The sequence below is a fragment of the Oryzias latipes genome, chromosome 15 (assembly GCF_053564925.1).
Source record: "Oryzias latipes strain Hd-rR chromosome 15, Olatipes_Hd-rR_3.1".
NCBI classification, from domain to species: Eukaryota; Metazoa; Chordata; class Actinopteri; order Beloniformes; family Adrianichthyidae; genus Oryzias; species Oryzias latipes.
The window spans coordinates 10,386,110-10,412,093 of record NC_136251.1 but is presented as its reverse complement, the minus strand read 5'-3'; the positions used below and the strand labels follow the sequence as shown (position 1 = coordinate 10,412,093).

Below are 25,984 nucleotides of genomic sequence, written 5' to 3'. Positions count from 1 at the left end.
TGGCTCAGGGGTAAGGATGCCCAAAGCCAGATGAGACTCTGCAGATGGAGCCAAATGCAAGTCTGCAACAAAAAACAATAAACAGCAAAAAATATATATTTCAGACAAGTGTTAAAGCCCCTTTTTCCTGTAAACACAACACGCATAGAGATGATTCAAGAAGTCTTTACTCATGTCTACCTGCCCATTTGCCTTTCACCTACTAGAGGTTTCCAGGCCTTGAGGGCTGCCATCCTGGTGGTTTTTCGGAAACCCATCAGTACTTGCTCCTAATTACCTGGATCAGGTGTGTTTTGCCAATGAAAAGCTAGAATGGCAAGCCTGGAGTTTTACACCTGTGATCTGAACAATAGTGTGGACCAAACACGCAAACTCTGGTTTGCCTGAAGAGGTGGCTCTCAATTCACCTTTAAGGGAACTCTTGTGCTTCACACTTTAATGGGAAACCAGACAGGCTACCTTGTGAATACAAGTGAGGATTTATTTAATCATACAGCATGACCTCAGTGACATGCACTTATATAATGGTTGATACACATAGGTGCTGCAGGATTTTGGGTTGTCTGGGCCTATAAAGAGCTGTAGAGAGGAGCAGCCATGTCTTGAAGGGAGTGCAGATGTGGCTTGCAGTCCCCCTAATGGCTCAAACAGCTACCTTATGGTACATCATGAAAAATGTTTTTGCTCTATGGGTAAGTCAGTGGTTAAATTTTCGTGCAGGCCAACTGCCTGCCTCGTACAGTTTGCCTATGTTTCGCCCACAGACAGCCCATTTCCATCCATAAGAGCAGTTGTGGCTAAGGCAAAATATTTTAAGAAGCAAGCAAGTTCAAATATCTTTTGCAGTTAGGCTCTGTGCCGATAATGTCTTGGATCTCAGACAAAAGATTAATAAAACCCAGAACCTAAATGCTGATGTTGGTTAAGGGCCAGACCACACCAAAGCATAGGTTCTGGTAAAAAGTGGTAGGTGGAGGGCCTGTGAAACTGTCTGGACTGAATGAAACACCTAAGAATTTAAAAGCATAATGTTGAGTGGAATTTAGAGTAACTAAGCTCAAAGATCCTGGAAGCGAAATAGATCATCCTTGTTGAAATTATGCTACAGCTTCACTAGTGGACACTAGATCAAATTCAAACATAGACTGTCCAAAATGGAAGAACAGGCATTAAAATACAATTTTTGAACAAAAACTAAGGATCTACCAAACAATCAACCTAGTGCTTCCATGAAAAGACTAAAATCTTTTTTGGCAGCTCACCATGAAGATGCCAAGTGTGAAGCTATCTCTAATGCTGGATTTGATTGGACTAAATATGCCTAAACACAGTTGTTTTTTTAGCATAGTATTATAGGAAAAGTTTGGCTGCTATAGTATTAATAGTATTAATTATATGACATTCTCTTTCACATGTACGATTGGTCAAAACAAATCAGAATAAGCGACACTGCAAACACCAGTCTGTATGTGGGACAAAGAAATGTAAAAATATAATTAATTTTTCCTGTTTGAAACCGAGAGTATTTGTTTCATGGTTAAAAAGTAGCAACCTGCTTACATAAACCTTTCCAAGCCCTTCCTTCCATTTCTTTCGCAATGAAAAACGAGTTAGTCTTTCCCTAAAGCAATATTGAAAAGCTTGGAGAGCCCAAGTTAAGTAAAAATAAGTAAAACAGTCAACATTGATTTATTCATTTATCTAGAAACAAAAAAACAATCTTTTGAAACTTCTTTGTTTGAATAAAGACAAAACACAAGAGACAGTTGCTGTCAATTTAAATGTTTATAGAAATAATTTTTCATCCAGAATGTCACAATCTGTAAAATGTTGCAAAGTTTACCGAACAAATTGTATTAACAAATTTGAGTCTGAAATTACGTGATCAAGCCCCAATTTGAATCATGTGATCGGATCAGGATATCCTTAGTAAATATGATGTCAAATGGAATGATGTGTTCAAAGATATAGTTGAAATTTAAAAAGAGGGCTTTAAAAAACTGTCAAAAGCTCTAAAATCTTATATCCAGATGTTAGAGCTGGATCAGACTAAGTAATTTGTGTCGACTATCTCACCCTTCAGTGTCTTAGCGTTTCCCTGCATTTGGATCAATGCTTTCCCTAAAAACAGAAACAAAGTTTCGATATTGGAGAGATTTCAAAGTCTTTCTTCTTGAATATTTGACACAGTATTAAATAGTTTTTCATTGCTGCATCCTCATGAATCCTTCTGCACCCTAATCTGGCATGAATACCACTTCTGTTTTGTTTGTTTGTTTAAATAAAGTTGAATGAAACTGATTTTTTTAGTTAAAGTAAATTCATTTCTGAACACTTTTTTTTTTGGTGTCAGGTGAAACGATGACCAAAGAAATAGGATAGACAAAGTAAGAAACACAAACCAACACCACACCACAAACACCTGGCTCCTTACACACGCTCTGGAGATTGAAGGCCTCAACCTTGAAACTCTAGCTCGTAATGTAAAATGTTTCCACGTTTTCCAAATATGTGCTATGAAGCATGTGTGTTTTCATAGACTGCCTACAAGGACAGACAGGGCCGCTGACCCCAGGCTCTGTTTTTATCTGACTTAATGTTTAACACACTTCCTAGCGTCATATGTTTACACTATAGAGCAATCCTTTTGCGTGTGTTGATTCAAGGCCCACAAACACATCACATCGGAAGTCGAGTTTGTCTTTACTTAAGCCATTTAAATGTTGGTGTGCGTCCGGTAGGCACGTTGAAAACATACACACACACGAAACATCTGAATACAAATACATGCAACGCTGTATCAAATTAGTTACTGATTTAGTCACCAGAGTATATTTGCTGACCAAACTCTGTCAATGCTTTTGTCAAGTAAATACATACCCAAAACCACTGCAATGGGAGGGTGGAGTCAAGTCTGCATATTTCTTATGTACACTGACCAAAAATATAAACGCAACACTTTTCTTATTGCTCCCACTTTTTATGGTATGAACTCAAAGATGTGAAACATTTTCCACATACACAAAATAACCAGGTCTCTGAAATGTTGTTCACAAATCTGTCTAAATCTGTGATAGTGAGCACTTCTCCTTTGCCAAGGCAATCCATCACACCTCACAGGTGTGCCATATCAAGATGCTGATTAGACAGCATGATTATTGCACAGGTGTGCCTTAGACTGGCCACAAGAAAAGGCCACTCTGAAATCTTCAGTTTTGTTTTATTGAGGGGGTCAGGGGACTCAGACAACCAGTCAGTGTCTGGTGTGACCACCATTTGCCTCATGAAGTGTGACACATCTCCTTGGCATAGAGTTGATCAGGTTGTCTATTGTGGCCTGTGGAATGTTGGTCCACACTTTTTCAATGGCTGTGCGAAGTTGGTGGAAATTGGCAGGAACTGGAACACGCTGTCGTATACGCCGATCCAGAGCATCCCAAACATGCCCAATGGGTGACATGTCCGGTCAGTATGCTGGCCATGCAAGAACTGGGATGTTTTCAGCTTCCAAGAATTGTTTACAGATTCTTGCAACATGGGGCCGTGCATTATCATGCTGCAACATGAGGTGATGTTGTTGGATGTACGGCACAACAATGGGCCCCAGGATCTCGTCACGGTATCTCTGTGCATTCAAAATGCCATCAATGAAATGCACCTGTGTTCTTCGCCCATAACATACGCCTACCCATACCATAACCCCACCACCACCATGGGCTACTCGATCCACAACATTGACATCAGAAAACCGCTCACCCACACGACGCCACACATGGTTGTGGTTGTCATCCATGGGTTTTTATTATGTTGTTTTCTATTACAGGATTTTGTAAGTGGGCAGTTTTTGTCTTCTATCAATGTAAACTCCTGCAAAAATATTTCATAAGCTGCATTGACATCATTGCTTTCATACAGATTTTTCCAGGTTTGTGCTTGTAGTTCTGATTTAAATACATTTGATTCCTCTGTTAGTTTTCCTGTGTAAACGATTTGCTTTTTTTCTTTTATTTCTCTGCAAACGCATTCATAGTTTGCAAATACTGGGAGGTGGTCGCTGATGTCTGTCATTAGTAGTCCGCTTTTCATTCTGTTTTCTAGGCAGTTTGTGAAAATATTATCTATCAAGGTTGCGCTGTTTGTTGTTATTCTGCTGGGTTTTGTTGATTAATGGATAAAGACTTAAACTGTACATTGTATGTGTGAAATCTTCTGTTTTGGTGTGATTGTTTGGGTTCAACAAATCTATATTAAAATTGCCACAAAGAAATATTACCTTTTTGGAAATATTAGCAAACATGTTTTCAATAGCACTAGTGAAAGTTTCCATGTCTGCAGGGGCTCGATATACGCAGCTGATTATGATGTTACTGTTTCTCCATACTAATCTCTACAGATATATATTTCATGACATCATCAATACAGCCGACATTGTCTCCACAACTTTGTGTTTAAGACTATTGTGTTTATAAAGAGCCACCCCCCCGCCTTGCTTATTTTTCCTGTTCACGTAGTGAAAGTCATAGTTCTCAAGCTGGAATTGTAAGCCCTTTTTTGCCTTTAGCCAGGTTTGTGATATTGAAATTATTTTGAAAGGTTTGTTAAATTGTTGCAAGTCTTCTTCAATAGTTCGGTGATTCGCTTGTAGGCGTCTGCTATTCAAATGTATGATTGAGAGTTCGTGATTAGGATTTGCGTTTCTATCCTATTCTTCTTCTGTGTAATAAACAGCTGCTGCTAGGCTCTTAACAAAATCCTCTAAGTACTCACATGTCACCCCCCTGCTGAACCAGCTTCATTGGCTCCCCATCCGTTACCGAGTGCATTTTAAAATCCTGGTGCTAACATACAGAGCTTTGAAGAGCCAAGCACTGGTTTACATAACAAACCTCCTACTGCCTTACACTCCAAACAGGTCCCTGAGATCTTGTGACCAGGGTCTGCTGGTTGTTCCAAGAACTCGGCTGAAAACAAAAGGTGACAGAGCCTTCGCAGCAGTCGCTCCATCTCTCTGGAATTCCCTCCCCCTTAGCCTCAGATCTGTGGACTCAGTACTTTCTTTTAAAAAGTAACTCAAAACATATCTTTTTAAAATGGCGTTCTCTTAACCTTGTCTTATTTCTTTATGTGTTTTACATTGTGTGTTTCGTGATTTTATGTTTACTGTAAAGCACTTTGTGATTCTATATCTTGAAAGGTGCTATACAAATAAAGCTTATTATTATTATTATTATTAAGTGCAGTGGTTCTTCACAAAGTCAAAGAAATTGGTATCTGGGTCAATGTCTATGTCCATAGTTGTGTTAGAGAGGACTGTACTTTTGCCGTTTTCTATCAAAATTCATCCAGTTCTTCCATTTCTCTGATTGCGATGACTTTTGCCGGTTCAGGTGGGCCATTTAGTTTATTGAAAACTTTGCAGTTTGTTGTCCACGTCGATTGTATTTTTTTTCTTTTTTGAGAAGCCGTGCTTTCCGTGCGATGTAAGCATTTTTCTTGATTAGATGTTCATTCATGTAAATGTTTGTTCCTTTTACTTTTCTTCCTTACTTTAGGGCAGCATTTTTATGCTTTCTATTTGAAAATCGCGTTATTGTTGCTTGGGGGGGGGGGGGTATTTTTCATTTTCTTTGGTAGGTGATGGCAAGCTTTGATGTCGTTGCTGTTGATGGCAATGCCCTTTTTATTTAGGAATGGTACGACTTGTTGTTCCACTGATTCTTGCTCTGCCTGTCTTTCTGTTTCTACCCCATCATCTGCTGGTTTAAGTGCCCTGGCATAGGAAGACGGTTGATAGCAAGACCACTAATAACAACATCATTTATGCGGGAATACTGTTTCAAGTCTGCAATTCGTTCCTGATTTTTTGAGATGTTTGTTATGTCTTCAAACATGCAGCTAAACGATTTTTTAAAGTCCTGTTCTTCTTCAGTCATTGTGCTGCTTTGCTTTCCTTTTGTGGCTGGCATTATAACTGGTTACTGATTGTCTGCTGCGACTGGTGCTGTTTTCTGCTGCTGGAAGTCGACCTTGTTTTGCGGTTAGCCTGGCTAGGCTAGCTTCGGTGTCAGTGATTGCCCAGAGGAAGGCCACCGCAGGTTAGCTGGTTGCTCGCCGGTGAGGGGTTGCCGCTCACTGGGGTTTGGTGGTTAGCCTCGTGGGGTTAGATTAATGCTTGCCGGGAGGGATGCCGCTGTTGGCCGGAGTTTGTTGAATTGGTTTTGCGGTTAGCCAAGCCTAGCAGGCTTTGTTATCGGTCCTCGCTGTGTGGAGTGGCGCCGTTTGTCGAAGGTTAGCTGTTGGCTAGCTGTGAGCTAGCTTTGTTGTTGGTCTTCGCCCGTGTGGAAGGCTGCCGCTCGCCGGAGATTAGTGGTTAGCTGTTTGCTATCTGGCTAGCTTTGGTGATGGTGTTCGCCGTGACGAACGCTGCTTGTCGGATTTGGAAGCTAAGCCGGGTTAGCTGAAGCTTGCCGAGTTTGGTAGATTACACTACTCTCCGGTTTTTGTTGTTGGTCAAAGTTAAGAACCCAACATACTTAAAAATAATAGTCTCCAACTTTTCAGATTGGTATTCTGTGGTTATGTCTAACTGTCGTTCTTGGGCAGTGGGCAGATACCTGTACGCATCTGCAAGGGAAATGAACGGCCCCGCCCTCCACGAGTTGCCTGCTGCCTCACAGGTTGGCCTTGGCTGGTCAGGGGCTATGGGAAAAAAAAAAAAACAGATAGTAAATCCGGTACGGAGATCCGTAGGCAGTCGGCTGAGCCTTGCAATGCCTTCTGGCACCTCCTGCAGCTGCTATGACGCCGGCCAGATCGGCTTGCCTTTCCGTCGGACCCTGCCAGCAATGCCGAGAGGGGGCCCCTGGGACTGGGCACTCCAGGATCTCCATACCACTCGTCCAGATCTGCACCTGGAGAGGTCACTCCAGCTTCGCTGTCTCTGCACCGACCCAACACGGGGAGCAGCAGGCACCAGTTATAAACTCTTGCTCGTTTGGCGTAGAGCTGGGCGCTAGGGGTTGCTCTCGACGGTGGGAGGAGTCCTATGACTCCATTAGGAAGATACTTCCCGCCTTAACCTGAGCACAACTTGCTTGCTTCATTGGGTGCGTGAAGCTTAGACAAAATCGACAGGCTTGTTGTAAAAATGAGCACCAGGCAAACACCAAAAGAAAAAGGAAAAGAAACCACCAGCCCTGCAACCTGGAATGTCAGAACAATGTGCCCTGGCCTATCTGGAGATCTTCAGCAAGTAGATGATGCCAGGAAAACTGAATGTGAGCTTGTCAAGCGGAACATTGACATCGCCGCCCTCCAGGAGACATGCCTTGCCTCCAGTGGCAGCCTCAAGAAAAAGGACTATAGGTTCTTCTGGCAAGGTCTGGAGTCAGACGAGGGCCGACACTATGGGGTTGGCTTTGCAGTTCGCAACTTCCTTATGTTCTAAGTCAAACCCTCCTCACAAGGAACAGAGCGCATCCTCTCACTCCGACTAACTTCTTCCTCAGGACCTACACATATCTTTAGCATCTACGCCTCCACACTCTGTTCCACAGCTTAAACTAAAGATGCATTCTACGAGGAGCTTGAGACAAGGATCAGAGAGATCCCATTGAAGGAAAACCTGTTCCTGCTCTGTGACTTCAATGCCCGGATAGGTGCAGCCCACACATCCTGGCCACGATGCATTGGTCACTTCAGCATTGGCAAGTTAAATGAGAATGGACAGCGGCTATTTGAGCTCTGCTCCTTCCATGATCTTGCCATCACCAACATCTTCTATCCCACCAAGCCCTACCACAGAGTATCTTGGCAACATCCCAGGTCTAAGCACTGGCACCAGCTATACCTCATCATCACCAGAAGGCCCATACTAAACCATGTGCTCCTCACGCACAGCTACCACAGTGCCGACTGCGACACCGATCACTCCCTGGTTGGGAGCATGGTGCGTCTCCGACCTAGACGGACCCAGTACTCCAAGAAGAAGGGCAGGCCTCACATAGACACGGCCAGAGCCTCAAAGCCTGAGCTGCGAAAATGCTTCGCAGAGGCCATCAACAAGACCCTAGAAGACAGCCCCACAGACAGCACCACAGCACGCTGGGACTTTATCCGTGATGCTATATACCAGACAGCCTCAGACACCTTCGGGAAGAGAGCCAGGAAGAACGAGGACTGGTTTGAGGCTGGGATCGAAGGGATGGAACCTGCCTTAGCCTCCAAGGGTGCTGTGCTTCTCAAGTATAAGGAGAAGACCTGCGAGAAAACACTAGCTGCATACAGAGAAATCCGCAACAATGCCAAGAGGGTTGCCCGCAGGTGCACTAATGACTACTGAATGAAGCTTTGCAGCGACATTCAGACCGCTACAGACAGCGGGAACACCCGTGCCATGTACGAGGGGATGAAGAAAGCATTCGGACCAAGCGTCATTAATATCGCTCCCCTGAAGTCCAACTCTAGCGACATCATTAAGGACCGTGGCAAGCAGATGGAGAGATGGGCTGAACACTATAGAGAGCTTTACTCCAGAGAGAACCTTGTCACCAACACAGCCATGGAGAACACCACCACGCAGCCCACCATGAAAGAACTCGGCTTGCAACCCACTATCACGGAGCTCAGCAAGACCATTGACTCACTGTCCTTCGGGAAAGCACCAGGCAGTGACGGAATCCCACCAGAGGTTCTAAAGGCCGCAAAGGAGAGCTCCCTCCTTAAACATCTCCACACACTTTTGCTACAGTGCTGGGATGAGGGAGTGTTACCACAAGATATGCGTGACGTGAAGATATCCACGCTCTACAAGAACAAGGGCGACCGCAGCGACTGTAACAACTACTGTGGGATCTTCCTCCTCAATCTCGTGAGTAAAGCCTTCGCCAGGGTAGTCCACAACCGCCTGCAGACACTAGCAGATCATTTATATCCCGATTCACAATATGGGTTCTGGACCAAGCGATCAACCATCGACATGGTGTTCTCCCTCAGGCAGCTTTAGAAAAAGTGCTGCGAAAGGCGACGTCCCCTGTACCTCGCCTTCATCGACCTGACCAAGGCTTTTGACTTGGTCAGTCGTTCTGGCCTCTTCGCCCTCCTCCACAAGATTGGATGCCCTCCTAAGCTACTAAAGATGGTAGAATCTTTCCACGACAACATGTCTTGCACTGTTCAATATGACTGAGCGTCATCGGCCCCCTTCCCAATCAAGAGCGGTGTAAAACAAGGGTGTGTACTGGCCCTGACACTTTACAGCATATTCTTCTCCCTGCTCCTGCACTACGCATTTAGTGAGTCCGAAGATGGGATCTTCCTCCACACATGGAGATACGGAAACCTGTTCAATCTTTCCCGCCTCAGAGTAAAGACAAAGGATCGCAAGGTTCTCATTCAGGAGGTGCTCTTCAATCTCATTGCAGAGGCCTGCACAGAGTTTGGCCCCACTATCAGCCTTAAGAAGACCAACATCATGGGCCAGGATGTCAGCACCACTCCCGTAATTACCATCAGTGATCACACCCTGGCAGTGGTGGACAAGTTCACATACCTCCACAAGCTCCAGCAACCTATCAATGGACCCCGAGCTCAATGTGAAGATAGGCAAAGCAGCAAATGCTATGGCTCGCCTAGCAAAGCGTGTCTGGGACAATCTCATGCTGACCCTCAAAACAAAGATGCAGGTGTATCAAGCATGCGTCCTGAGCACCCTTCTGTACGACAGTGAGACCTGGACCCTGTACATGCACCAAGAGTGAAGACTGAATGCCTTCCACATGCCCAACATCAGACAACTTCTTGGCATTACCTGGCAGGATTGCATCTCAAATGCTGATGTTTTGGCTCAGGCAGGCATGTCAAGCATTTTCGCCATCCTCTCCCAGAAGCGCCTGCGCTGGCTCGGACATGTATGCAGTATGGACAATGGCCGCATCCCAAAGGTCATCCTCTATGGTGAGCTCGCCACTGGAACATGGCAAAGTGGATGACCAGCCCTGCGTTACAAGGATTTTTGCAAGAGGGATCTGAAGTCATGTAACATCAACCCAGCAGATCTTGAAACGGCATCTTCTGACCACCCTACCTGGCGTGCCAACATCATAACCGGTGCCAAGATGGCTGAGAAGAAGGGAGAGATCCAGTGTGAGGACAGGAAGAGCTATAAACATCAGAGAACCCAGCCCACCACTGCCATCATACCTACCATGGACTACACTTGCAGCAAGTGCCGCCGGAGCTGCGGCTTTCGCATTGGCTTATTCAGCCACAGTCGGCGCTGCTGCCCGACAACAAACTAGAATTCAGGTGCAGACTCCATTGTCTCTAGAGACAGAGGGATGCCATTGAGTCGTTCTTGATTCGTTGTCTAGCAGTTGGAGCCGGAGCTATGTCACAGCACGTCCGGTCCTGCCGCCATCTTGAGTGTTGGGCCAAGTAGTCCTTAGTAGTCCAAAGAAAATGATAAAGGAACAAACACAAAAGTTGTCAAAGGTTGTATTCAAACTGAACACATTTGGTTTACTTTAAAGTGAATTAGAGTTCTTTGCCCCAATAATGCCGAACACATTTTCAGTCTGAACAAACCCAAGTGGACCCTGGACCAAGACCAGGAATCGCTCTCTGACCCATCTTTCGAGGTGGTCTCGGTTTGATTCTAATTGGACTGAGATTTATTTCGCCCAGAGATTTCGCAGTCTGAATAGGATCCATGCTCAGAGTGAAGCAACTGGACTAAAATGGTCACCGTAGCTGGACATATAAGCAGAGTAAGGGGAAGCAACTTTGAGCTGCGGACAAACGTGGAACAATAATGAGATGCAGAAACTTGAAATGTGGTTGGATGAATGCAGGCTCATTATAACATCTTTTAAACGTGATACACATTGCTCCTCACACTGTTTTCCCGACATTCAATGAGTCATAAACACTTATCAGTGTACCTCCTTAGTTGTTGTCTCCTCAGGACTGCAGTTGCAAGTATTCTGAGTTAAAGCACACACGAAATGTCTTCTTCCCAGTCTGTCACTCTGCAGCATGCTTCCGCCGTACCAAAGCAGCAAGTAAAAGGTGTCGTACCTCACGTTAATAATAATTGGTCAGCGAAATATAGTTTAAAGAAGTGATCTATCCCAAGAAGGACTGCAAAGGGTAATATATCTTTCTCCCGTTGGTTTGCCCTGCCCTTGTAATTCCTGGCAAATGAATGAAGAGGTCTTTAGTCACGTGTTTTTTTTTTTTTACAAGCTTTGGTTCAAAACAGGAATAGCCTGGTTGAAGGCAGTCGTAATAAAGACACGGTGCGAGGTTCAGAACTCAATCTGTACCAAATTAGGCAGACTCGGTCTGAACCAATGGACTTGGGCGTTGAGGTTGGGCTGCATCTCAAGGGGGAATGCAAATGTGTCTTAAGGTTTGTACAGCCAACTTGAGGGATATCATGACAATGGAACGTACCATTGTCATGCATGTTGCAAGTGTATCATAAAGTTTTTGTAAGGATAATGTAAGTTATTCGCACTAATGATGTACGGCCGCACACATGGCTCAGACATCAGGCTCACACATTTTTGGACAGGCAGTGACCACAGAATTTGCCCCTTGGCGAAGGAGAAGTGGCCGACGCGAATCATGTTCGGTTTTAACGCAGCTTTACATCCCCTATAGTAATGTTGCCAAAGACTTAGATAAGTAAGAACAGTTGAAGCAAATTCAACACACTGCCTCAGGTACCTCAGGTTCTTAGGAGATCTGCTAGAAAGAGATTTTTTGGACCAATGAAGCTTCTCTAATCTACCAGTTAAAGTTTTCCCAAGTGAAGCTATTGTATCAGGACAGATGACAGTTAAAACCTTTCACTTTTAAGCTACGTACACAGATGTAAAAAAGAAAAGAAAAAAGATGCTAAACAGGGGTTGTTGACCATGTCATTAGGACTTTGGATTGTGACTGATGACAAAGCTCTACAATAAATATTATCAATATATTGTCACAAGGAATTAGTCAAAAAAAGGAAGAAAGATGTAGCAACTGTGTCACAGAAAGTAGTAATTGGGCTGGTGACCAGACGTCTAAAATTCGACTCAAGAATTGAGTGGCAGCAAACTGATGTTGCCTATAGTTTGGTACTATTTATTGTTTGCTCAAAATATTTACAGTGACAGACAACATTTAACAATAAGACAAAGTGAATGGCTATTCATACGTATATACAGAAGCACTTCAAAGGTTTAAGATTTCATAACACACAGTGGATAACTGATATAGCATTGACAGAGAGAGTCCAGCAACTTTTAATTGCACCACAGGAAAACAAAACAAAACATAAGAACAAACCCGCCCACAGTTCAAAGGAATGTAAGTGCAGGGGATGTGTGATTTTAATGTGTATGGTAGTCCATTGTGTGTTGATGGTGTGGGCATAAGTTGGGTGAGAGTTTTTTAACTGGGCTACTAAGAGCCCCCTACCGGCCCGGCAGGAGGATGCAGCTCTTCTGGATGTTCAGGTTCCAGGGTCTCACCATCTTGGACCTGGCCAAATTCTGCCAAAACCACATGTTATGTCAACAATATCTTCTGTGTTTGGACCGAATAGTGGGGCCCTGTGCCTTGTCTCTAATTTGGCTTCCCCACGGCTTCTAACACTACTGAATCCCAGCACCATATAGAGTGTACGTGACTGGCTGCGCCGCATCACGAAATAAAGGGCCGTGATTGGCCGACAGCCCCGCATGACGTCACCACCACGGGAAGCAAAAAGTGACCAGCAAGGAGAAAAAAACACAAAGGGACAAGGTAGGCAAAACAAAGCCAGCAAGCACCACCTGGGTTGCAAAGGAAAAACAAGTATTCTTGAGTGGTTGTCACTCTCAATCTATAAATTTAAGCTTGAAGCTTGCTTAGTATTTCATTACATAATCATGATTACAGTTTGAACTTCTTAAATACAACTTTAAGCGATACGTTGCATCTTTTGCCATAATTCTTTTCAATCTTTTACCAGCATAACACACTGTGACACTGAGTAACATCTGCCAGAAAAAAAATGTTGTTTTTTCAAAATTGCATAGGGTTTTAGCCACTACTGTCGGTACAAAATATACTTTTTGGGCTATTGTGCAACTCATTCACATTTAGTGAAAATAAGATAGCTTGTATGTCACTCTTTTCGAGTGCCACTATTCATATTTTCATGCTAAGCTTGAATCTTCTCTGTTGCCAATATACGGCATAGCCGGAGCCATTCTAATCCCTCTCTGACAGGGATAAAGATGCCAATTTCCATGTAAAAAGGCCTTCATTACAACATTAGGTCTCTGGTGTTGTAAATGTGAAGTTCCACATGGCTAATAACAGCCTGAATCTCCTCAGGACCCTGATCTTTTATTCAAGTCAGCCCTTGTGCAGTCCAACAAACTTCATTTATACTGCATGTCCTAGTCAGCAGTATGGAGAAATGAATTAGCATACAGAGCCGCGGACACAGTGATTACAGGCTGACAGCCTACTTACACGCCCCCTGCAAAGAGCCGAACATGTCTTCATTTTATTTTTTTTCCTTCTGTCCCTTTATAGCCCGGAGCAGCCGATACAAGGGTTTTCTAATAGAGCAGAACACAGGAAAGACAAGGCAAGTAGAGCTTTAATAATGAACAGCAGACATTAGTGATGGCAGAAAGAGGTAGAGAGTAAAAAAGAAATAAAGATAAATTGAAAGAAGTGATTAAAACAGCTTTGTGTATTTTAACATCAATCAGCCAGTAAAAAAAATGATGCTGAAATTGAAACCTCAACTGGTTGCACAGCTTGTGTCAAAGTAACAAGACGACCTTTGTCTTTAAGTTTGATACAAACCAAAATTCCAAAGTAACAAATATAGCAATTCCTTAAAAGACCACCGGAGGCAGCCTTCAAAAAGGAGCAATTTCTTAATTGACTCTCACATTAGGAAAGTATTATTTTTATTATTGTATGTACAGCTCGGTTTCAAAAACCAAGCCTGCCCCCACTTCCCATCAACCATCTCTTCACACTCTCTTCTGCTAGCTTACATCCCCTCACAACCTCAACCTATCATTACCCCGCAACAAAAACAGTGAGTAATATCAGAGATGTCCAGCCGTACAGTTTAGATCCAGATTCCAGCTTGGACATGGAAAATCAAGACGTACATGGATCTAATTGAATCAGTTAGTTCAAAAGGACCCAAGTCCACAATTTTTCAAAATAGAGATGTTAAATGTTCTATCGTCTTCAAGAGAAAAGCTATCTGATTATGTGCAAAACAGTCCCAAGTCCGTTGTAATGAATTGACTTTGCTTGACATTTAAAATGCATTAAGTGCGAAATTCCTGGACTTGGGCCTCTCTTGCATGGATTTTTCTTTATACCATAGATGGCAGCACTAGTTATCCAATATTGCAGCACCCCTGTTTAATTCAAGAAGGGCCCAAGTCCAGAGACTTTAGTTTGCTAGTCCTCTGAAATTATAAAAGTGAAGTGCTTCATATTATAGCATAAGCTATGAACTGGAGCTAAATCTGGGTAAAGTATTAATCATTTGGTGTAGCCTCCATTTAAGCTATGCAATTAGAATCATTTCCTGGAAAAACAAACCTCTTGGACTTGGGCCCTTTTTGAACTAACCGATTCAATTGTCTATAAGTGGATGCATCAGGATGGAGAAAAAGAAAGGAGCTTGTGGCTTACTGTAGTAAGTTTATGTTACACCTACAAACTTTTCAATGGCATTGCTCTTGATTCACAACGATTTGAACAAAGAAGCTCTCAGAAAAGCAATTTTAAGCTAATTTTTTTTATATGTCTTCCATCGTGAGAAAAATGTCACAAGAACAAGTTAAAAAACAGAATTTTCTCTCTCTAAAGTCTCTAAAGTGACTCCTTAGCTCTGGGAAAGTGTCAGAACTCAGAAAAGTATTTTTTTTTTAAGTTTTATTTCAAATTTAAAGTATATTGACTTCTGAAAATGTCTATTTTAAATAAACGTAAAATGACAGAAGACAGCATGTGAGGATGATGAATATTTGTGTTTTATTGCTAATTTGATCATTGTATTGTCTGTGTTAAGTTAAAAGTATAAACAAGAAAAAAGTGGATTTTACTGGTCTCTTTGTCTCAAAAACACAATTTTTTGTGACCCTCTTTACTGTGTGAAGGATTGCAACCCCCCCCCCCCAATAAATAAATAAAAACAACAACAGGAAGTTTTCCTTCAGTTAATTTTTCCATTGCTAATAGCCAGCAACCATGACACTGTTATGAAGAACAGCAGAAAGGCTCAGGCTCCTAACAACAACAATTGAATGGGAATCTGAATTTCCACAGTCTAGCTACGTCTCAAAATTGCCATGAACCAAGTTTTTGCCATTTTCAACAGAGTAAAATAAAACAGGCATCTTTTGAGACACCAGCACAGCAAATACTCTGTGTTAAAGAGAAATAGACAAAAAAGTGTAAAATGTTTTGCCTTGAAAGATAATCTGAGCCTAGATTAAGTAATCCTTGTTGAAATGACATTCTAAAAAAAAACAAAAAACCAAAAAAAAAAAAACAACTGTGGTGTTTATTTTATAGAATTTGTCAAATAAGAAATAACTTCTACAAATCAACAACTTTTTTTTCATGAATCTGCATCCTCTGTAAAACATTTACAGTCATTTCTTTGTCTACAGTCTCTTTAAAGTATATAGGAGCATTTTATTTTGAAAAACTGTTTTTTTTAAAACATAAAATCAAATGCGAACTTCGGCCTCTTACAGAGCGGTCCGTGAAAACATTGTCTGACATTAAACCTATTTAGTAGCCTAAAAAACATTGGCTGTTTTTATAGAATGTCAAATCAGCAGTTCTGACTAATGTTTTCTCTGACAGGTCAATTTGACAGGATTGCTAAATCTTGGAATTTCTCTAGTTTTTCCCTATTTTTAATTTCTATTTATTTTTAATCTTTTAATGTCTATTGTTTTTATTTATTCACTTCATTTATTATATTTATTTCTAACTTTCTTTTCTTTGATTTTTTTATTTATATTTTTTGTTAATTAATTAATTAATAATCAATTATGCATTTCAAGGTAAGTGTGAGAAAAACAAGAGGAATAGCAATGAAGAGGTTTTTGGGAGGACTTTAACTATAAGCGCATATGTGCATGTGTGGTGAATTCTAGGAAATGTGTTTGTGTGTGCATGTGTATGTGTGGTGAATTCTAGGAAATGTGTTTGTGTGTGCATGTGTGTGTGTTTGTAGATGGCTGTGGTGGGATTGGTGGTGCAGTGGGTGGGGTGGGGGTATAATATATTCAGGACAGGCCTGGCCAACCAGTGCTATCAAAGGGACCTGCCAACGAACTGTAATAACTGGAAAATTATTTTGATAGCCTGAAACAATCTTGGATATCACAGAACTTTATTAAAATAATATCAAATCAAATTAGCCTGTATCCCCATAATGAATTAAGTAACAGGTTACGCCGATATTAATCTCCTGGCTGGCTCGCAGGCATGACGGCTCCAGCATTTAATCAGGGCTGCCGCTCTGTCTCTGCGTCTCCACGGGAGGGTTTTTGAACGCACACACATTCAGGAGAAATCCTGGAGAAGCTGACAGCCCTGTAGCAGTGCGCTGGTTAAGCCAGAGAGCCTTCAAAAGCCAATCTCTCTTTTCCTCTAAAATAGGAGGATGATTTTGCCCCCTCCCTCCCTCCATCCGGTCGTCGTCACTCGCCCCCGGTGAGGTTATTCAAGAGCAGAGGAATCAGGGTTTCTAATGTGTGTGTGTGTGTGTGTGTGTTGGTTGGGGGCATATTTGGTTGGGGATGTGAGGAAGTGGGGTCTCGGGAGGGTTGTGATTAGCAGCTGACCCACAGGGAGAGAAATCTGAGCCTTCCTCACACCTCCCCCCTCCACTCCCCCATCCACGGTGCCACTCCAGTGCATGTGCACCACTTAGACAAACATGGAACTATTTAACAATGTATGAAATACAAACTTTAGATTTTGTTTAAAAATCCTACATAAATGATAATTTTGCTGATCATTTTGAGTTTGGTTGGCTAAGAATATTTTAAAAAGAACATTTTTAGAAGAAACTAAAATTAGCTGGCAATGATCCAAACATGATTTTTTGCCTTGTCAAGTAATTACCTTTTCTTTTTATGCTCAATTTAAAATCCACACTTTCTTTGGGGCATCATCCACTCATCAGCTAAGGATTTCATCTAAGAAAACAGTGTCTTGCACTCCAACTTTAAATTTACATCCACCACTGGCAGCACAGCATTGTGGGAAGCACCTGTATGGAGTTAATTCAGTCTCAATAATCAGAAATGCACACAATCTGTTTTACAAATGCACACGCTCCGATTCACAAATGTCATTTTATGCAAACGTGAAAAATAAATTCGGAAATACACACCCTGTGTTTCACAAACACACAGATTGTGTTTCACACATGCACACTAAATGTTTTACAAATGCACAATAAGTGTTTCTCACAAATGTGCACACTGTTTTTCACAAAAACATTTTAGAAATTCACAATAAATGTATCAGAAATGCACAGTAAGTGCTTCACAAACATGATTTTTAGGTACACATGTGATGTGAACTCACAGATCATTCGAACTGCAGACTGTGCATTCAAAATCCCGTTCTCGTTTGTGAATCTCCCCGTGTGTGAGAGAGATTTTTCTACGGTGAATATTGAGACTCATCTGACGGAGCGGGTCGACTAATGTCACCATTGGCTAGTGAATCTGTCAATCAAACTCATCGGCAAAGCAGGCGGGTTCGCTTTTAGCCAATCGAATGGCCCCTTACACTCCTCACTTTCAAAGTGACGAGGGAGGGAGCTGTTCAGCACAGCAGTTGAAAGGACGCGGGCGGCAAACATGGCGGAGAGGTCTTCTGAACGGGATCAGTCTCAGCCCGTAAGTAATGCATTTGATCATTCCCTCTTCGTACGTCCTGTAATGTTATTGAATACTAAGTTGAAGCGTTCTCCTTTGCCAAGTGACATGTGTGAATGCTTTATGAACACTGCAGCCGAGTCGTTTGCAGAGTACCCCCACCGCAAATTAGCTCAGCTTTGTTTTGCTTAGCCTGTGCAAGTTGTGTCTGCCTTTGAGTGTGAGTGAAGTTCAAGCCGGTGTCGGTTCAAGCTAGCGTCTATAGCCAATGATCTGTAGGTTCTTAACATGATTCATAAGGAACTAAGGGGAAAAGCATGCCGGATTTACAGCAGCAAAGAAAGTTTAATAAAAAGTATTGATTTGGAGACGGCGATTTGTTTAAACACTGATGCTATGCTATGCTAACTAGCTAGTTGTTCCGTGTGCTGCCTTTATGTAAACGCGATCCGGGTTAAAGTTAGACACAGCATTTTCACAACCCAGACTTTAAGACGGGGTGGACTGTGCAACAAAGTTAATTCATATGACATTCATGAAAACGGCATTTTTTAAATATAACATACATGAATCCACTGTTGAATGAAAGAAGCCTCATTAAGTTTCTAACGTTAGAACCCGTATTCATTGTGATGACCAGCCCTGTGAGATTGTGTCAGAGTGACAGCCACTAAATTCCCCGTATCTTTACTTCCAATGACGTAATGACAAGAATCCCAAACATTATGTTTTTAGGCTGTTTTGTAGTCGATAAGTAGTCACAGAAAGGGCGGATGGGAGAAATCAGCTGTCAACAGTGATTAGAGTAGAAGTTACTGTAAGTATTACTCACAGGCTTCCTGTGATCAGTGTCTTGTCTCTGATTTTTTTTTAAAGGTGTTCTTTACTACAAGCTCAAGTTATCATAGCAAGAGTGTTTTAAAAAAATTCCCCTTTCATATATTTGAAAATTATGTAATTTAAGATCAGACAGCTAAATGATCTAATCCATGTTTGTTGTGTTTTTATTTATTCTCTAAGAATTACTGAATGTGACAGCGTGACAATCTTTTGTTCCTCGTGCCATCAGGCAATACAACTCTCTGGCAGGGCATCTTACAAGTAATTTCTTTTAATTTTACCCACTGATTTTCCAATTATTTACCTTTTTTTATCAATCTTTTTATTTTGTGATATTTCTATTTGTAATGCATGTGTGTTTATGTGTTTTTTTAAGATGGCCATTTTTAAAAAATTTCCTCAGGGATTATTAAATACCCTTCTATTCTATTCTATTCTATTTCATATTTTATCATCCTATTGTATTACTGTTTTACCTGTCAATTGGGAATTTAGCATTTTTGCCCCTGTAAATATCTGACAGTTGAAAGTATTTGTACTTGTATTCCATAGATCTTGTACCTGAGAAGATGGCAGACAACAACTGTGCAGACACCCACTTGGCCTTCTTCAGTGACGCTGTGAACGTTTATGGCTTTCCTCTGAGGTATTCATGTTATTCATAAAGAAATCTTTTATTCACATATCAGGCAGTATAAGTACTTGGTTATTTGTACAAAAATAAAATAACTTTTTTTAGACTCCTCTGAAAACAAAGGCAACTCTAAAACTCTTTCCCCTCATGAATAACATTTTACCCCCCCCCCTCAGTCTCTCGCCTCAATTTTTTCCCCAGTGATACATGTAACCCACTCCTGCAAATTTTTTAACCTAGAAATTCTACTTATTGGCAACGTACATAAGAACATTACATTTTAAACTGATGTGTACCGTATTGGCGATGCATTTGTAATTATGTGTTTGAGACATGATTTTCATGTTATTGTCAGGGTGAGAGGAGATCACGGAGGAGAAAATGTGGGCATAGCCGAGTAAATGCTCACAGTACGTAGAACTGACACAAACAGCTTCATTGCAGGAAAAGTGTACACACAATCAACGGTGAGTTGAACCTAGTTTTAGAAGCTTTAATATATACACAGGGCTCCAGACTGCGTCCATTTGGTCGCATTTTGCGACCAAAATTTGAGAGTGTGCGACTGAATTTTACACCCAGTCGCACATGTGCTACCAGTAAATTTGCCTCCTCCACCCTCCGTATTTTTTATACATTAAACATGAAAGGAGCACGTCAATGATCGATGAAATGAGAGATGAAATCATCAATGAGACGCGAGCGCACACGCACGCAGGCAGACACACACACTCGCGCGAATACTCATGAGACTGGAGCACACGCGAGCACACACTCGCGTTTCATTGAGTGATGCCTGAGGCGGCCAATGCGTCTGAGAAGAATAGGGAAAGTCACTGCAAGTGGCTAAAATATGTGGAGGGGCGGGGCCTAGAGATAATCGAGCGCGCGTAAACATCTGTGGGAAGGAAACGGAGACAAATATCATCACAACCTGATATGTGCGTCTGAGCTATGAGCAAGCGAACTATTGATTCGTTCTTCCGACCTGCAGCTAGTGTACCAGTGACAGAGTGTACAGCAGGGGTCTCAAACTCGCATGAAATCGAAGCTGCAGCGAGACTGAAAGAGACCAGGAATTAGGAGTTGTCCTTAACATTCAATTTCGTTTTAATATGCCTCTCCCCCTAAGTATGATCTGTGATATTACATCTTTTATAATTATTTTAATGTTTTGTAATGGATGTAGCCTTTTTTTAATCAGTTGGTATTTTAAATTATTTTAATTGATCAGTGAACTACAAAAAACCCATCAGGACGCATGTCCCATAATGCATTGTTTTGTAGTCTGTAAGGCAGCTTTTAGTCAGTTCAATACTAAATTTCCAGCTGCGTTCGCTCTGATTGGTGTCTTGCTCTCACCCCTTTCTCGTGATATTTTTGTTTTGATTGACAGGTGATGTTGGAGCAAAAACAAAAATATACGTCACACACCAGGGGCCTGTTTCAGAAAGGAGGTTAAGTGTAAACTCTGAGTGCGTTAACCCTGGAATCAGGGAAACCCTGGGTTTTCCGTTTCAGAATGGGAGGTTTGTTAAACCAGAGAAAGCAGAGTAAGTCAAACCCGTTTCTGAAAGAGAGGTAACTTATACTCGGAGTCAGTGTCCATGGTTACTTACTCTGTGAACCTAACCTGGTCGGGAGCAGGTTTTATCCTCTAAACTCAAGGTTTCTGCCGGTCCCCTCCCCTTTTTAAAGACGAAGCGGTATTTTTTGCTTTAACCTTCATTGCCCAAATTTCCGTCACACAGAGACAAGTGACAAGAATGGCTTGTCCTTTTTTGGAGGACCCAATAGACGAGGAGGCTGCATTAATTCCTAGAGAATTACATTTACGTCGTGTGAGGATTTTGAGAAGACTCAATTTTTTGTCATTGCTCCATACGTTTTTGTTTGAGCGTTACCGTTTTTCGTTGCAGTCAATTACATATATACAATGAAAACAACATTAGGTATTGCTATGTAGATGTTTCATATGTCAAATATTGTCAACAAAGCTTACATCCATGACATACTCAAATTTGACCTGATTGAATTATGTTTTTATACTTCATTTTTAGCTGCTGCCATGTTCTTTTAATTCCTGCAGGATTGCATCTACATGAAAATGAAATCAGGGACATTGAATTAAATTAATGTAACAATTACTTTTTGGAAACACAATTTGCTAGTAGTACTGCTTACTTTCTTAATCCCATATAAACCTATACCACTTGATCAATACAAGGGTAGTGTTGCAGTGTGTGTGTGCTGAGCGGGGTGCGATTGCAGGTGCAGATGGGGGGGGGGTGAGCACGGAGCGAAGGTGTGTGCGTGGTATATATTGTGTGTTCGGAGGATGGAGCACTTAGTTAAATAAAGAGAAGGTGTCATTCCCAGAATAACTGTTTTGGAGTCATTCTTAATCCGCTCTGGAGGTTGAGGGTTTCCGACGGGAAGTGAACCCCGAAGGAGAATTCCCTTCGGCCCTGAAGGAAATCTCCCCTGCGCTTCTGACCACGGTCGGAAAGACGAGAGAAAAGAAAGGAGAAGTCTTCGCGCAGCGAAAGGTTCAACAGTAGACAAAAGTTCACTTTTAAAAACACAATTGCATGTATTAATATTAAACTGACAAACGTTTGCAAGAGGGGAATGTTAACAAAAAAGTCCTCTAAACATTACCGACGTTAAATGCATTCCCCACCCCCCAGATTGGTTCTGTACACTATGCAGCATTTCATGCATTTACACCAGGAATGAGACTTCAAAAGTACACCTAAATATCACCATTTTTTATTTCACACCTTACGCTATTTAAAAAGTTATTACAGCCAATATTTTATAACAATGATTTAAATGCAAACTTACGCATTAACTTGAGCAGCTACGTTTTCCCACGCTAACTGTCTCTGTTTTGCAGATGCAGCGGTGTTGCTTTTCTTCTGGAATATGTGCTCATATTCACTGTAACTCTGCAGCAGCACGTCAAGTTCAGCTGGCAAAAAATAGGCAGACCTCTTTTTTTCACGGTTGCCATGGTGACTCGTGATATCTGCGCTCCATTGATAATGGCTTCTTATAGTCGCGGTGCGCACGCTAAACTCCGAATCAGTCCACTCAGAGTTGATTGACCTAACTCCGATCAGCTTCTCTGAAACAGAAAACTCAGAGTTGTTAATCTCCCGATTGACCAACTCAGAGTTCAAGTTCAACCTCAGAGTTGGTTGAACCTCCTTTCTGAAACAGGCCCCAGGTGATCTGTGCAGTGTTGCGTCCATCTGGGTGATCTCAAACACGCTTATTGTGCATCTTGGCTGAACCTATTTGGTGTCACCAACATGAATTTCAATCCTCTAATATTTACATACATTTAAGTATTGTTTGAAACTGTGAAATTACGAAAGGTTACTACGGTAATCACTTGTTACTAAAAACTTTTTTTTATTCTAAATGTATGGTATTTTTTTTACTATTTTTACTTAGTTGTACTGTCGTGACAGCGATGGTGATGTCAGTTTACCTTCATGTTGCATCTTCAAAAGTGCAGAATAAAATATGACACTGAATTAGAAACAGCACATTGTAATTTCTGCATCTATTATTAAAGTATTTATTAGTAATACAGTGGAAATTAGTAGATTTGGTTAGAATGTTGATTTACGGTATGCGCCCCTAAATTTTCTGGTTGTGCCCCTAAAATTTTCAGTTAGGGGCCACTATGCTCCTAGTGAAAAAAGTTAGTCTGGAGCCCTGATACATAAAAGTGAATGATGTATTAAAAATAAATCTGACAATATAATATTTCTTTTTGCTTTTTTCCAAATACAGGATTGAGCTCCTCTGGTGTGATGTCTTCGTGAGTGTTACTGGTTTATATTACAACATCCTGCACTCTCTTGAGGACCAAGACTTGCTCAATATCAGTCACATCACGTATTCTGCTGCCATTACATTTTTCTACCACGCATTCAGGCCAGTTTGGGTGTCTTTAGTGACGCGTGGGACACCCATCCAATCAGGACGGAGCAAAGCATGACACCAAATCAGCTGTGGCAGTTGGGCTTGACCCAGAACCCTGTTTCTGATCCCCGGGTAAATGCTTTATTTAATCTCACTGTACTGGACAACTGATTTGTGTGCAGTTTGACTAAAGTGGAAAGTATCAAGAAGAGTATCATGAAATCATAATGACTACAGTGAATTTTCATCGAAAATGAATGAAAAGGATTATTGTTGTGTGGTGCAAACAATTTCCCTAAATTGTTTGTTTGTAGGAAGAATAGCACATCTGCAAGTTCAAAATGCATCACAATGCATGGCCTTATGAGCCATCAGATGTACTAATGTCACTACTTTGTTAAGGTTCACTTATTTGCAAATTCTAAACAGTTATGGAGATATGAGGTCTGCCTGCAAGCAACAATATAAGTTATTATTAGTCGGTCACTGTTCCTACATAATCTAAAACACAAAAAAAACAGTGCTGTTCATAAACAGTATCTTTTTTTTTTGTCAGGGTATGCTGGTTCCAGAGATTGAATGGGAGGAGAGTGGATCCATGGCTGAACCTCATCCTGGGATCAATGTCCTGGTATGGGACAGTCCTCTTTTGGGTCCACAAATGTTGGAACTGCAAGACGACATCAATCCATTGTGGAATTCAGACCGTTTGGGAGTTGACCTACATCTTTACTGTCCAGTGTGTTTAGAACTTAATTTAGGTGACATAATTACATACAGAAGAAGAGAGACTGAGGGGAGTAAGACAGAGTTCAAATCAATACTGCTGTATTGTTCAAGGGACTTCATTGTATGTAAGGATGTTATGAAAATTAGTTCCAGTTTAAATAAAATTCAAATCAGTAGAGATCCCACATTTGCTTAAATTTTGATGTTTTAATCTGTCCATGTTTTCACTGAATTTTACTCTGCAATAAAGGGTGAATGTTTGCACTTTGTTGTTCTATGACCATCTTTTGTTGTGTAGTATTTAACCAGCTATAAAACCCAGAGAGATGAGGATCTTTTTTGCAAGGGTGACCTGGCCAAGATGTGTATATGTATATGGTTACAATATAAAATCACTGACATTTGAGTTATTAAAAAAATAAAATTAAGGTCAAGCAAAGTGACTTCGGGCTGAGCAGGGGAGGTGTATATTGGGCATCTGTGATTGACAGTGAGATGAACTTGAGGTAATGTAGTCCCACTGCGTGGTACGGAGCAAAGTGATGCCAGTTTCTCCACAAAACCTGTGGAAGTTGAAGATTTTTCTCCACCTTCATATGATCAAAACCGTGTCTGAGTGTTGAAATGACGCTAGCATGAAAGCTAAGAGAATAACGTACAAACAATCCCGAGTGAAACGTTCATTTTAAATCTCATGACCAGTACAGAGTTCGATGGATTCAATGTCAACTGCATTCAACCAATGTTGCCTTGCTTCCAGGTCCACTGAAAAGTTGCACAAGCCAGTAATTTTTGACAACCGAAGGCAATAAACCGACAAGCCATGCTAAGGCTAACACGCTAACGACCGACTGGTACAGAATCAAATATGGGCGGGGCTTTTGCCACCCGCAGAAAGCGTAGAGAAAGTGTAAGGGGCCATACGATTGGCTAAAAGCGAACCCGCCTGCTTTCCCGATGAGTTTGATTGACAGATTCACTAGCCAATGGTGACATTAGTTGACCCGCTCCGTCAGATGAGTCTCAATATTCACCGTAGAAAAATCTCTCACACACACGGGGAGATTCACAAATGAGAACGGGATTTTGAATGCACATTCTGCAGTTCGAATGATCTGTGAGTTCACATCACATGTGTACCTAAAAATCACGTTTGTGAAGCACTTACTGTGCATTTCTGATACATTTATTGTGAATTTCTAAAATGTTCTTGTGAAAAACAGTGTGCACATTTGTGAGAAACACTTATTGTGCATTTGTAAAACATTTAGTGTGCATGTGTGAAACACAATCTGTGTGTTTGTGAAACACAGGGTGTGTATTTCCGAATTTATTTTTCACGTTTGCATAAAATGACATTTGTGAATCGGAGCGTGTGCATTTGTAAAACAGGTTGTGTGCATTTCTGATTATTGAGACTGAATTAACTCCATACACCTGGGCCCTGGCAAGCCAAGTCATATTCTACATTTTATTGTATTTTTCTTAACTTTGCACGTCCATTATACATCTAATAAATACTTTTTATAAATGTAGAACTTTCTTGACAGCTTTTCAAAAGTAAAATAATCTTAGGTTGAGAAAAGATGTTCTTCGTGACTCGAAATTATTTAGTTTTGTTTTGTTATTTTAAATGAAATCTGCCAATGGGCTAAGATTTAAGATTTTTTGCAGTGTATTGGAAGACAGGATGAATAAAGTCCCACCTGTATTAGCTTTTGCTCCAAATGTATCTAAAGATGTTTAGCCTGATTCATGTCCGGAAAAGGCCGTCCTCTGAGGTGCTGCAGATTCCAGGTCTCTGTAGGTTTTAGCGGTTTTGTTGGCATGCAGGGGGCCAGCTGGCACACGTTTTGGCTCTGATAAAGACAAAAAGAGCATCCAAACCCCATAATAGACTTAAGTGGTGGCTTTACAT

General features: G+C 41.4%; 1 long non-coding RNA gene across 3 annotated transcripts; it reads left to right on the top strand.

The window, feature by feature from the left end:
• Positions 1 to 17,811: 17,811 nt before the first annotated feature.
• LOC144984108 (uncharacterized) lies at positions 17,812 to 24,330 on the top strand. Of its 3 annotated transcripts, XR_013647767.1 has the most exons (8): positions 17,825 to 17,945; positions 18,660 to 18,741; positions 18,945 to 19,025; positions 19,334 to 19,410; positions 19,754 to 19,865; positions 23,206 to 23,233; positions 23,370 to 23,469; positions 23,894 to 24,330. It is a non-coding gene; the product is annotated as an uncharacterized LOC144984108 (long non-coding RNA). The 3 variants fall into 3 exon arrangements; XR_013647766.1 differs by lacking the exon at positions 18,660 to 18,741 and having other exon boundaries at positions 17,812 to 17,945; XR_013647765.1 differs by lacking the exon at positions 18,660 to 18,741 and having other exon boundaries at positions 17,812 to 17,945; positions 19,317 to 19,410.
• The last annotated feature ends 1,654 nt before the right edge of the window (positions 24,331 to 25,984 follow it).